Genomic DNA, 12,236 nt, shown 5'->3' on the forward strand with positions numbered 1-12,236 from the left:
CGGGGTGGGGTGCGAGGGCGCCCCGCTCCGGGAGGGCAGCGCCAACGCCTTGGCCGCCGCGTCTGAGGGAGGGCTCGGCACCTGGCCCTTCACGCCCGGCCCCCTGGACACGCGACACGCGGGTCTAGGAGTGCCACTCCATCTTCCGCGATCCTCTGCAGGCTGTGGCTGCGCCCCCCGCCCCCTCCCTGGCTCCCCCCATATCCCTTCCCCCCCCCCCCCCCCCCGACCCCGGGCCTGCGCCCACTCCTGCTCCCGAGGCCTGCCGGGCTTCCAGGTTGGACTCTCCGCGCGCGGTCCCGGGCCCCCGCGCCGCCTGCCTGACCGCGGGGGGCGAGGGGTGCGGGGCTGAAATTCACGGGTCCGCCCTGGCAGCACACAAAGTAATGAGGCGTTGGACAGCCCGGGTTCTGCAGCGGGACCACCTGGGTTCCTACCCCGGCTCCCCACTAGCCAGTTGTGACACTGGGGACAATTTCCTTCAGCGCTCTGGGCTCCCTGTCCTCAATTGGGTTAGTAATAGTAATCCCTCTGGGGTTAAAGTATGTAATGGACACGGCTTAGAACGGAGGTGACTTGGCCCCACTGTGCGCGGGGCGGGGGGGCGGGGAGTGGGTGGTGCACAGCGCGTGCCAGCCACCGCTATGGTGATTATCTGACTCAGGGTGGCGTCGCCTGGATCCCCTGGACACCCGCAGCCCCTCTTACTGAAATGCTTATTATCAGACCGCGGGGGCAGTGCCAGTCGGGACTAGTGAAGGCAGCCAGAGCCTTGACGGAGGCTCCGGTCCTCTGCCAGCTTCCACCCGGTGTGCGTCCCATTGGAGGACGTGCACCCTCTTGGCGTCCCATGGAGTGTCCCTGTGGGGTGCTCTGGTGGGAGCATCTGAGACCTTGAGGGGGCGTCTGGAGATGGGGACCGAAATGAATATGTGTGTGTTGGTGAGGTGAGGGTGGGGGGAGGGTCGGTCTTGTTTTACAGCCTTGAAGGTTTTGACCAAAGACCCCCTCTGGGCCCTGCTCCAGCCTGGCATCTGTGCCCATCCCGGTAGGGAGGAGGCTGACTAGACAAGAGGGACAGCCCACCAGGCTGTCAGTGTGCAGTTCCACCCTGCCCAAACACTGCTTGACCCGAGGCGAGGCGGGATGGTGAGGTGAGCCTGCGTCCCCCTCATCTCGCAGGAGCAGGGGGAAGAGTGGCTCTTTTCTTTTCCGGGGTCTGGTGAGAAGGTGGGTCCCTGCATCTGTGTCCAGTAGGGCATGCCTCTCCACTCCACCCCGGAAGCCTGCTGGAGTCTGCTGGAACCTGGTGGAGGCAGGGCATTTTCCTCCACCAGCCTGCCCCCTCCTGCATACCATTTTGGCTGGAGTGTCTGGAGACCTGGGACTCTGACCTTTGCTTCTGCTGGGCTGATGATATCTCAGGAAATGGAGTCTGGGTCTGCCTCAAAACCTCCTCATCTTTGCCCTCACCTCTGAGTTGAATGTCTGTTAGTTTCCTGTTGCTGCTGTAACAGATGACCACAAATGTAGTGGCTAGAAGCACAAATGTAGTCTCTTACAGTCTGAAGTCAGAAGGCTGAAATGGGTCTGCAGGGCTGTATTCCTTCTGGAGGCTGGAGGCAAATCCACTTCGCATCCTTTCCCAGCTTCTAGAGGCTGCCTATATGTGGCTGCTTCCTTTATCTTCAAAACCAGCAGCAGCATTTTCTAATCTCTCTGAATCCAAGTCATGTTCACATCAACTTTCCTGCCTCCATCTTTTTTTTTTTTTAACGTTTATTTATTTTTGAGACAGAGAGAGACAGAGCATGAATGGGGGAGGGTCAGAGAGAGAGGGAGACACAGAATTGGAAGCAGGCTCCAGGCTCTGAGCCATCAGCCCTGAGCCCAACGCAGGGCTCGAACCCACGGACCGCGAGACCATGACCTGAGCTGAAGTCAGACGCTTAACCGACTGAGCCACCCAGGCACACCCCTGCCTCCATCTTATAAGGACCTTCGTGATTTTGTGGGGTCCACCCTGATAATCCAGGATAATTATCCCATCTCAAGGTCTTTACCTTAATTGCCTCTGCAAAGCCCCCTTTGCCATGGAAGATAACCCATTCCCAGCTTTCAAGAATGAGGACATGGACATCATTGGAGCCAGAGTGTCCACGGAGCCCTTTGGGAAGGGATGGTTTACATTCTCTCTCCCCCTGCTGCTTAAAGTTCTCAGTGGGCCCAAAGGCTAGGACCAGGCAGCTAGCAAAGCCCACATACCCCCTTGCATGGTAACTTTCCAGTTGCCATGAGCCTCTTCCTAGCTGCTTCGCCTGGCCTGGTTACCCCTGACAGGGCATGGCACCCATCCACACCCAACCACCTCCATGATTGGCCCCAACCTGTGTGAGTGGGTACTTCTGGAAAAGCGAATGCATTGTGGCCACTCTGGCCAGGTCCAGAGCTGCCCATCCTCCCCCCAGCCCCATGCTGTGCTTTTCCAAGGCCTCCTGGCTTCCTATCTGTTTCCTTTCCTCACCACCTACCTCCAAGCCTTGGCTCGCTCCTGCCAGCTCTTCTTCCTCAGTCCGTCTCCATCAACACCAAAACCTTCTCCCAGGTCTCTGCCATCTCTAATCTGGAGCACTGCACCAGCTTCCTCTCTGTTCTTTAGACTCATCCCTAAACCCTCTCCTCAGCTTATGTCTTCCAGGCTCCCCTCCCTGGTCTCACCCACCTGGATGCCTCCCTACTGCCATCCCTCTGCAGTGCTCAGAGCCTGTGATGATTACCCCACCCCACTCTCCCCAGCAGACCAGGACCTCATGAAGGCAGGGAGCCATGCCTTATTCAGCTCAGCGTCCCAATATCTGCCTCCAGGGCCAAGCTGTGCTGAATGGTGGATGAAAGGCTTGCACCCTCAGGATGAGCTGCCTTCTGGTTTCTGCCAGTGTTATCCGTGCATCGCACACACCCTGGGCCCACACTTCAGGGCCCACCAGGATCTCTTTCCCTTGCCCTGGAGACCAGCTGCTGGGTCCTGCACTCACATTGCTAGCTTGGCCTGGAAGCACCTTATGTGTGCACCCAGCCCTCCGAATTTTGAGTCTTTGTTCCTCCGCAGGAAGATGAGAGCAAGTGTCAGGGGAGAAGCTCACCTTTTTGCTGCTTCTTATGTTTTGGGCATCACAATGCAGGCTCAGCGTACATGACCTGTTGAGGCCTCCATTGTGTCAGCCCTACAGAGCTGGGGCCACTGCTTCAGATGAGGAAACCACATCAAAGAGGTTCCGTGGACTACCCAGTAAGTGGTAGGCTAGACTCAGCTCCTGGACCCCCTCATTCCTTTCCCCCCACTGGCCAGCTGAGGGGCCCAAGCAAGGCCCCAGGAAACTACTTCCTGTGGAGATGACTGTGAACTTAGGCCAAAAGCCACAGGCACCATGGCCAGTATCCCCTCTCTCCACTGGCCCACAGGGGCTCTGAGCCCTGCTGGCCTGGAGCCTGCTCACATAACAATGGCCTCCAGATCTAGCTGCAGCCGTGGCCCTGCTTCCTGTTTTCAGATCTTTCTCCTCCCTAGGTCTCTGGGAGCTGGGAAATCTGGAAACAGTGGCAGACAAGGTTTCTCTTTGCCGTGGCCAAAAGGAAGCCATATTTCAATTGGTGAAAGCATTCCCAAGGAGGCTTGCAGGAAGTCCAAGTGTTTAAAGGCCTGCAAATGCCTGCAGGTGATTAATAATTCAGTGCAATGGATGATTCAAGAGAAAGGCCACTTTCAATTAACCTTAAGAATCGGCCCGTCTGAGGAAGTGTCATCTCTTGTCACCTAGGAACAGAGAGAGAGACCAGAGCAGGATAAAGGCCACTCTGAGAAGCATGTGGAAGACTGTGTTTCTCACAGTTATGTAAATTCCACCCTGGTCAGCCCAGGTCTCTCTCTGTGAGGTGTGGAAGCGTTCTCCCCACACCAGCATCATAGATTTTCTCTGGTTCCACTACATTGGCCTTACTTTCCTATTTTTGAGGAGATTGGAGGAAATAACTTTCCATATCGGGTCATAAGCTCCCGCCTTGTCCCCCACTCCACCATGCTTGTTTCAAATATGTCCCATCCTGTGGACAACCACTCGGAGTCCTAGAATGGGGCCCAGAACCCCTGGCTCACTCCTGCCTCCTGGGAGTTTTCTCTGCTGCCCTGCACGGTTCTCCCTCTTCGCTGCCCCTGCTTGGCAGCTTTTCTCTCTACTGGCAACAATAGCCTGCCTTTTCTTCTCAGGAACTACCCTCTCCCCTCTTTGCTCACATGGTAGCTGAGGGAAGACAGTCTCTTCCCTTTGCCCACATCACCGGCTCACCCTTGTTCCGGGGCCTTGCACATGACCCAGGCCAGGCCACCCAGTGTGCTTCATTCCCTGGTGCAATGAGATGTTTCACTCTGGAATTTTTGTGGAATCAGCATTTGTGGACACTTCCTTCTTTGCAGGCCCCGTGGAGCTGGAGGAGCTAAGTCCAGGGTGGTTGGGAACACTTGTGTGGAGGAGGGTGTGTGAGACCAGAGTCAGCACAGGAGCACAGAGTAGGGTGGGAGGTTTCATGATACTGTCTGACCCCTGGTCCTGGAACCCTGGCGGCCATCTCTCCCCAGATGGTTCAATAAATTAAATTAAAATTTTTTTTTTTCTTAAGCCCGTATGAGGTGATTTCTGCCACTTGCAGTTAAGAGTCGTAATTAATCGTTAACGGAGGCAGGCCACGAATGGGTGGGCAAGGTCTGTGAGGCTCATTCCCATCTCAGTCAGGTGGAAAGTGAGACTCGAGGGTGATGAGTTGCCTGAGGCCACTGAGCTAGGAAGTGACTGGCCAGCCTTGACACCAGCTGCTCTGTCTCCTGACCACCAGCATTGCCCCTCAGACGATGCAGAAGGCAGGGATGGAGGCAAGGCTTGTCATTTCTGAATTGTCACCTCTGGCCCTGCTGCTCTCCCAAGGATTGTTGGCCTCTTGGGGGCGGGGTCTAATCAGTCAGGGCTGTTGTGGCCAACAGCAGTGAATTTATTCCTCAGCCCCCAGTGCCCACCCCACCTCCTCCAGCTTTGTTGCTAACACCAGAACCCACACTCTGTCAGGGCAGCAACACAGTGGGGCCCAGGGATGAATCTGAATGGTCTGGGTCATATTCACATTGCTCTCGGCCCCCTTTGCTGGGTTCTGACTCGATTAGCCATCTTTGCAGCTACGGGTGGCCCCGTGGCAGTGTTCTAGCCAATGAGACACGTGAGGACATCTTTCAGGGGGCTGTTGGGAAATACTTTAAACAATTTTTTTATTTTGATGTGTCAAGGTGTTAAGTTGATGTTTTGGCGAAGATACGAAGAAGTTTGCTATCAACTCCAAAGAGGGGTGATAAGAGATGCAGGTTTTCAAAGGTGGCTGAGAACCAGCCACCCAGCTGTCCCACTGGGGGGAAGACAAGCTGAGCGAGTGAAGGGGAGAGACAGGACTTTGGCAAAGGTTGGAGCTGAGAAGGGGACCCCCAGCACGGGTGATGGGGTGGGTAGACATATCCCCCGCAAGCCCAGAGAACGTGTACCTGAACAGGACCACTCTGAGAGCTTGGTTTGCGTCTCCAGAAATTTGGGATTCCTCTGAACCTTCCTCTCCCACTGCAGTGATGGGTTCGGGGAGACACAGGCACAGGGACTGACCAGGGCCAATGAGTGGCAACATCAGTGTTCCTACAGTGTTGGGCCAGAGGCTCTTCCCGAGGGCCTTGAGTCTTGCCAGGGAGTCTGTCTGAAAGAAAAGAGCCTGAACGGCGGCTGATGCGCACAGGCATTTGTGGCTTTTGGCTTGAGGTGGTGCAGGCAGAGTGACAGGTGTGTTGCTGCTGTATTGGGAGGCAGGTGCCCTCCCTCTGATGGGGGGGGGGCAGGTCAAAGACTTGTTGACCTTAGGGGTCAGATCAGCCACTCATGGTGGGAGTGTGGGCCTGGGGAATTGCCATCAGCCTGATCCAGGTACTTGTCAGGATGGGGAATGTGTGGCACGTTCCCCATGACTAGAGGTGAGCCATGTGATCGAAAGAGCCACTGTGCCATTGTCTCAGACCCTGCCCCAATGCCTGCCCGGAGCTGATGGGACCACAGCAGAGGGGAGGAGGAGGTGAGCTTTCTAGGGGCTGAAGAGGGAGCAGGTGGCTTCGGATTCATATACTGGGATCAGGGACTACAGCTGGAGCTGGGGGTGGGGACGGCGGGGTGGGGAGTGGCAGTGGCAGGGGACGGTCTGTAAGAGACTTTTGAAAGTGCCCATGATGGCAGTAAGCCTCTTTGAGATCCAGAAAGCATAAAGCCATCTTATGGGACCATCGAGAAAGAACTTTCCATATTTCTTCCCTTTCCTCTCTCCACGTGCTCTGACCTCAGGAGTTCGTGTAGGCAAGGTGCAGGAGGAGAGAAGGTGCTGACCATGCTGCTGTGTCAGAGACCAGGGGCTTGTCTGAAGCTGGCCTTTGCTGTGGGAGGGAGGAAGACTTAACTCTAACTCAAGTTGTCAGGTATGATGACTATCCGGGCTGGGCCTTCTGAGGACTGGGTCCAGACTGTTGAGGGACAGAATGAGGGGGGGAGGGGTAACCTCTGTTGGACGTTGCTCCGTTCCAGGTGTGACCTCCGTGTGGAGTTTAGGGCTGTCCTATATCCTCCCCGTCCCCTCCTCCCTTCTCGCAGAGAGATCATGTGATCATGGTCAAGGCCATTTTATTTGGCTTCAGTGCTTGCAATTGAGCTTTCGCTATGACAAGGAAATCAATTAAAAGTGCTGAGCCTGTGGGGAAGGCTGTTCCTTGGCGACCTTGTGTGGCAGATTAAATTTTTGGTCCCAGGGTGCCTGGGTAGCTCAGTCAGTTAAGCGTCCGACTCCTGATTTCAGCTCAGGTCCTGATCTCACGGTTCATGAGATTGAGCCCTATGTGGGGCTCCGCGCTGAGAGCTTGGAGCCTGCTTGGGATTCTGTCTCTCCCTCTCTCTCTCTCTGCCCCTCCCCCGATCTCTCTTTCTCAAAATAAATAAACTTAAAAAAAAGTAAATTGTTGGTCGCAGGCCCTCTCTTCCTGGTTACTAGTGTTGCACTTCCCCATCCCTGCAACATGGTGGGGAAGCATACTTCCCTACCACTTGACTTTGAGCTTAGCCATGGGACGAGCTTGGACCGATAGAATGTTAGCAGAGATGATGCAAGGCTGGAAATGCCTTGTCCTCTTGCGCTTCTGGCACTGTGGTAAGGAGAGCATGCCCCAGGTAGCCGCTGGCTGCAGGCCAGTGAAAGATCTGTGGGGCGGATCCAAACCCAAGTGGGAGCCTGGAATCAGTGGGCCCACCCTACACCAGCTGACCCCAGCCAACCCCACAGACATGGGCGGGAGATACAAACGCTCATGGATGATTGCCATAGAGATTCTGTAAGCGGCAAAAGTTGACTGAAACACACTCTTTTTGTTTACTAGAGTGAAACCAGAGTGATGAGCTGAGCAGGGCTCACTTCTGGAGGGCTATACTCTATCTCCTCTTCCACAGTTCTTGAAGTTGGGGCCCTGGGGTGGATGGGCTTGCCACTTCTCCTTACTGGCTGACTTTGGTCTTCTCTGGATCAGTTTTCATTGTCGAGGGAGTGATAAAGTGCTGAGGCCTGGGTGGTGGTAGTGGGCTTAGGGGAGAGAGAGAAGAGGGCTTGGGGAGGACATCTGGGGTTGTTGTAGCACAGCGTCCTTTGTCCTTCTGGTAGAATGGTACCCCAGTGTGTTCTGGGAGAGCACCTTTCTCCTGTCAGTGCCAATGGCTCAGGTGTGGTTGACTCATCCCTCTGCCTTGATTCCTCTGAAGCTCCTTCTCCTGCTGTAGTAACGGGCCCAGGGAGACACAGACACAGGGACTGACCAGGGGCAGTTTTCCTGACAATGCTGGGCCAGAGGCCTCCCAGAGGGCCTTTCATGGGCCTTGCACCAGGGAACCTTGCATGAGAAAAGAGCCTGACTCCATATGAATGAAAGTAGCCGTAGGTGATACTCAAGTCTGGGCCCAAATCATGGAAAGCTTTGTATGACACAGAAATAATTTTGAACTTAATTCTGTAGATAGAAGTAAGCCTAATAAGATTTTCTTGAGATCAATGTAATATTTATTACGTACTTTCTGTGAGCCAAGGCAGATAGGACTAACAAATAAATATAAAAGCAGTTACCACTGCAAATTATAATAGCCTCAGAAAATTAGTTGTGGTACTAAGGGATGCTGTCTTAAATTTCTGTACCAATATGGCAGGCAAGTCTTTCATAGATCTGAGCACAACCGAACAGAATACCATGACTTATTACAGTGGTTGGCAAGCTTTTACATGTAAGGAGTCAGATAATGTATATTTTAAGCTTTGAGAGCCACAAGTTATCTTAGTTGCCACTCTTATTATTCTAGTGCAAGACAACCATAGTCGATATGTAAATGAGTAGGTGTGGTTTGTGTCAATAAAGTTTTATTAGCCGAAAAAAAAAAAGCCTAACTAAGAACAGAATCAGCATCAGCTAAGGGCAGTTGGTGCCCAGGGAAGACAGGGAATTACTGGGTCTTAGTAACAGATGAATCAGGCTGTGTCTGAAGCCAGAGCATGACCAGACTTTTCCCCTAGGTGAGTCAACAAATTCACATTTGTACTTAAGCAGGTTTGAGTAGATCTCTATCATTCATAATCAAAAGTTTCAAATGATACAAGAGTGCCACTTGCTTTGAGTTCTCTGTTGCCCAGATTTGTAAGTCAGTGCTTACCTTGGACTTATTTTTTGGATATATACCTCTCTTAGAGGTGTGTATGTGTGTGTTTATAGTTGGACATGGTAGAAAAAATAATTTATATAACTAGATATGGAGCCCCTGACAAAAATACCATCCCTTTAAAATAATCTACATCAAGTACTTTACTTAGATTATTTTATTTATTCATTCTTCACAACCACCCTCTATAGTAGACATTTTTTTCTCAGTTAAGAATTCTTTTGGCTACAGCTTACATAAAACCTGACCTAATGTGACTTAAACAATAAGGAGATTTATTATCATACTTAACTCTAAGATGCTTTTGATTGTAAAATGTACCACTATTGTATCACTTTCCTTGCATTAGAAAAAAATGATGTCAAACTATGAAGCAATTCTTGGGGCGCATGGGTGGCTCAGTTAGTTAAGCTTCTGACGTCGGCTCAAATCATGATCTCACGGTTCGTGGGTTTGAGTCCCGCATCGGGCTCTGTGCTGACAGCTCAGAGCCTGGAGCCTGCTTCAGATTCTGTGTCTCCCTCTCTCTCTGCCCCTCCCCTGCCCTCACTCTATCTCTCTCTCTCAAAAATAAACATTAAAAAAAAGAAACTATGAAGCAATACCTTACTATCAAATCAGCTGTAAGATGTGACTTGATTTCAGAGGTGTTAAATGTAAAAGAGAATGTGGGTCTTAGGACTGGTGAAATGTAGTATTAACAAGAAATTTGTAGTTAGATGGCTTCAGATTTGGTTGGGCAGCTGAAGGTTATCATCCAAGACCCAGGCTCCTTGTATCTTTCTGCTCTGCCATCTCAACCTGTACACCTTAAAGTTGCAAGATAGTTACCACAGTACCAAACTTGGTGTCCTCTAGCACCAAGTTCAAAGGCAGAAAAGAAGGAAAGGAACATTGGGTGGGAATAGTGCTGCTTTCCTCACTCGCTTCTCTCCTTTCATAAGAAAGCTCCCGGCACGTTGACTCTTATACATCATTGGCTAGACCCACACATAGCCAAGCTGGTTTCAAGGGGGTCAAGAAAGTGGGCATCTGATCTTTTCAGTCTTACAGTGGGAGGGAAGTAAGGGAAATGCCTATGTCACAGGATTTTTATTCCCATTTTACAGATGAGGAAAGTAAGGCTCAAAGAGCCTAGTTATATGTCCTTAGTTATCCATTCAAGGACACATAACTGGAAATTGGCTGGCCCTAGAATTGAAGCCTTCACTGACTGATCCAAAGCCCATGTTCTTTCCACTGCACCGTGAACCATCTGAATGTTAAAGACTGAACACACAGTCTTTAACTGAACAAAACTGAAATGTTGAGAAATTTCAAATACAGAAAGGGTAAAGAGTAAGGAATGCAGATCCCATACAACCCTGCTATCAGTGGATCAAAGAGATATGGGTTTATTGTTCTTATGTAACAAGCAGCCCACAGACTAGCAGCCCGGGACAAGGCAGCTGCTCAGAGATTTCATCAAGATTCCAGGCTCCCCCGTCCCCTTCCTTCACCTTCCTTATCATGTGGCTTCCGTCCTTATGTTCACAGCATGGCCGCCGCATCTCAGAGGCATCATGGCATCTTTCTTTCCCAGTGGTTCCCTTTTACATCTCATTGGTCAGAACAAGGTCACATGGCTATCTCTAGTTACAAGGGAGTCTGGAAAGGTACAGTTAGCTGGGCACACTGTCACCCTCGACAAAACTGTGACTCTTTTAGGAAGGAGGAAGAGAGAGAAACTGGGTAGTGGTTATCATTAGTGCAGTGTGTATCTGACTTTCTTCTTTTCATGCAGGTGGTACGAAGTCCCCCTTGGGCTTAGACATGGATGTGTGATTAACTTTGGCCAATGAAATATGAGCAGAAGTGACACGTATCACTCTCTAATGGAAGCTTTACGAGTTCGTGCTCGATTCAACCTAATCTCAGACTATGTGATAGGGTGGGCTGACTTCTTAACTCCAGAGTTCAACTTGATCTGGAACTGGTCAGTCAGAGAGCCTCACATTTCTTAGGCTACAGTGATGGATTAAGAGCTGGGTGGTGACTCACATTAGTTTACTGTAACTCAAACCTAGAATTTTGGGGGAACTGTAGGGAGGGATAACAACAAAAATAGCAATACAATAACTTGGCATCATTCTCAACTCTTTAAATTCTTTTCCATAGACTTATAGGTGTGAGGATATAATCCAGGAGCTGCTGAGAGCCAAATATGTATGGGAAGTCTGGCTAAAAGAGATGGTGAGGTGCCAGGTTCTGATGACATCCCTTACACCTAGATCCAGCCAAACTCACTGCCTTGGACTCTTGACTTACAAGAGCCCAAGCAATGTTCTTTGGGTGGTTCAGCCAATTTGAGTTGGGTTCCTGCTTCTCAAAGTCAAAAGAGTACTGGCTAATACAATATTTCTGTGTAGACATGCAAGACACATCAGTAGTGGTACCTGCCATGCCTATAGCCCTAGCAGGGAGGACAACCAATAGGTGGACGTGTTTTAGACCATGTGACCTTTGGGTGGGAGGAGGCCCCTGACCTAGGTGCTGAATCCATCAGCTGGCCAGGACTTGTGTGTTCCTTTGGCATGAAAGATGACCTATGTCTATCAGCTTTCTCTTGTTTGAACTGGGAGTTGGGGGAAATGGCAGGAGTGAGGCAGCTAGCAGGATGAGTGAGAAGGATGCATTAAGAGATGCCACCAGGAGGAGCTGGGGCCTTGGTGATTCAAGGTATTCAAGCAACAGAAATTCTGCATCAGTAGAGGGCACTAGTTGGCAGAGAGCACGGAGCAGAGGAAAGTCAGGAGGAAGATGGTGCTCCCAGGCTCCAGGAAGAAAGCAATGCAACAATGGATATTTCTGGATCTGTCTTGCTAGTTCCTAAAGACTTCCCAATTAACGTTCAGATGTATTCTTATAACAGATCCGTGTTTTCCCAAGCAAACTTCAAGTGGTCTCTGACTTCCCTTATAAGACTGAACTCAGGCAGTTGCCTTCCATGTTGCCTCCATAATACTCCAAGGCTTGGCTGAAGACTATCACTGAGGCTAATTTTGGTAGGAAAGGATGGAAATTTAACCAAAACTAGTTTAAATAAAAAGGATAATTATTGGCTTCCTTAGTTGAGAAGTCAGGGAATGAGACTAGTCTTAGCCTAAACTGCATTCAAAGCTCAGATGATACACCTGGGACATTGCTTTTCTTCACATCTTTACCTTGTCAGGTGGTGGCTTCAGTCCCCACATCTCCTTAGGGAAAAGAGTGAGTTTCTTCGGACTCCCAGAGAAATTCTTTATTGCACATCATTGGCTCTAAGTGGGACACATGCTTATCCTGAACAATCTCTGGAGCCAGAGTAATGTGATACAGTGATTGGCTTGGGCCTAGTCATATGCTCCTCTTCTGAGACGCACCCAAAGCACATGGGCGTAAAGGAGA

Source organism: Herpailurus yagouaroundi, unplaced genomic scaffold, assembly GCF_014898765.1.
Source record: "Herpailurus yagouaroundi ecotype Mexico unplaced genomic scaffold, PumYag 163, whole genome shotgun sequence".
Taxonomy (NCBI): Eukaryota; Metazoa; Chordata; class Mammalia; order Carnivora; family Felidae; genus Herpailurus; species Herpailurus yagouaroundi.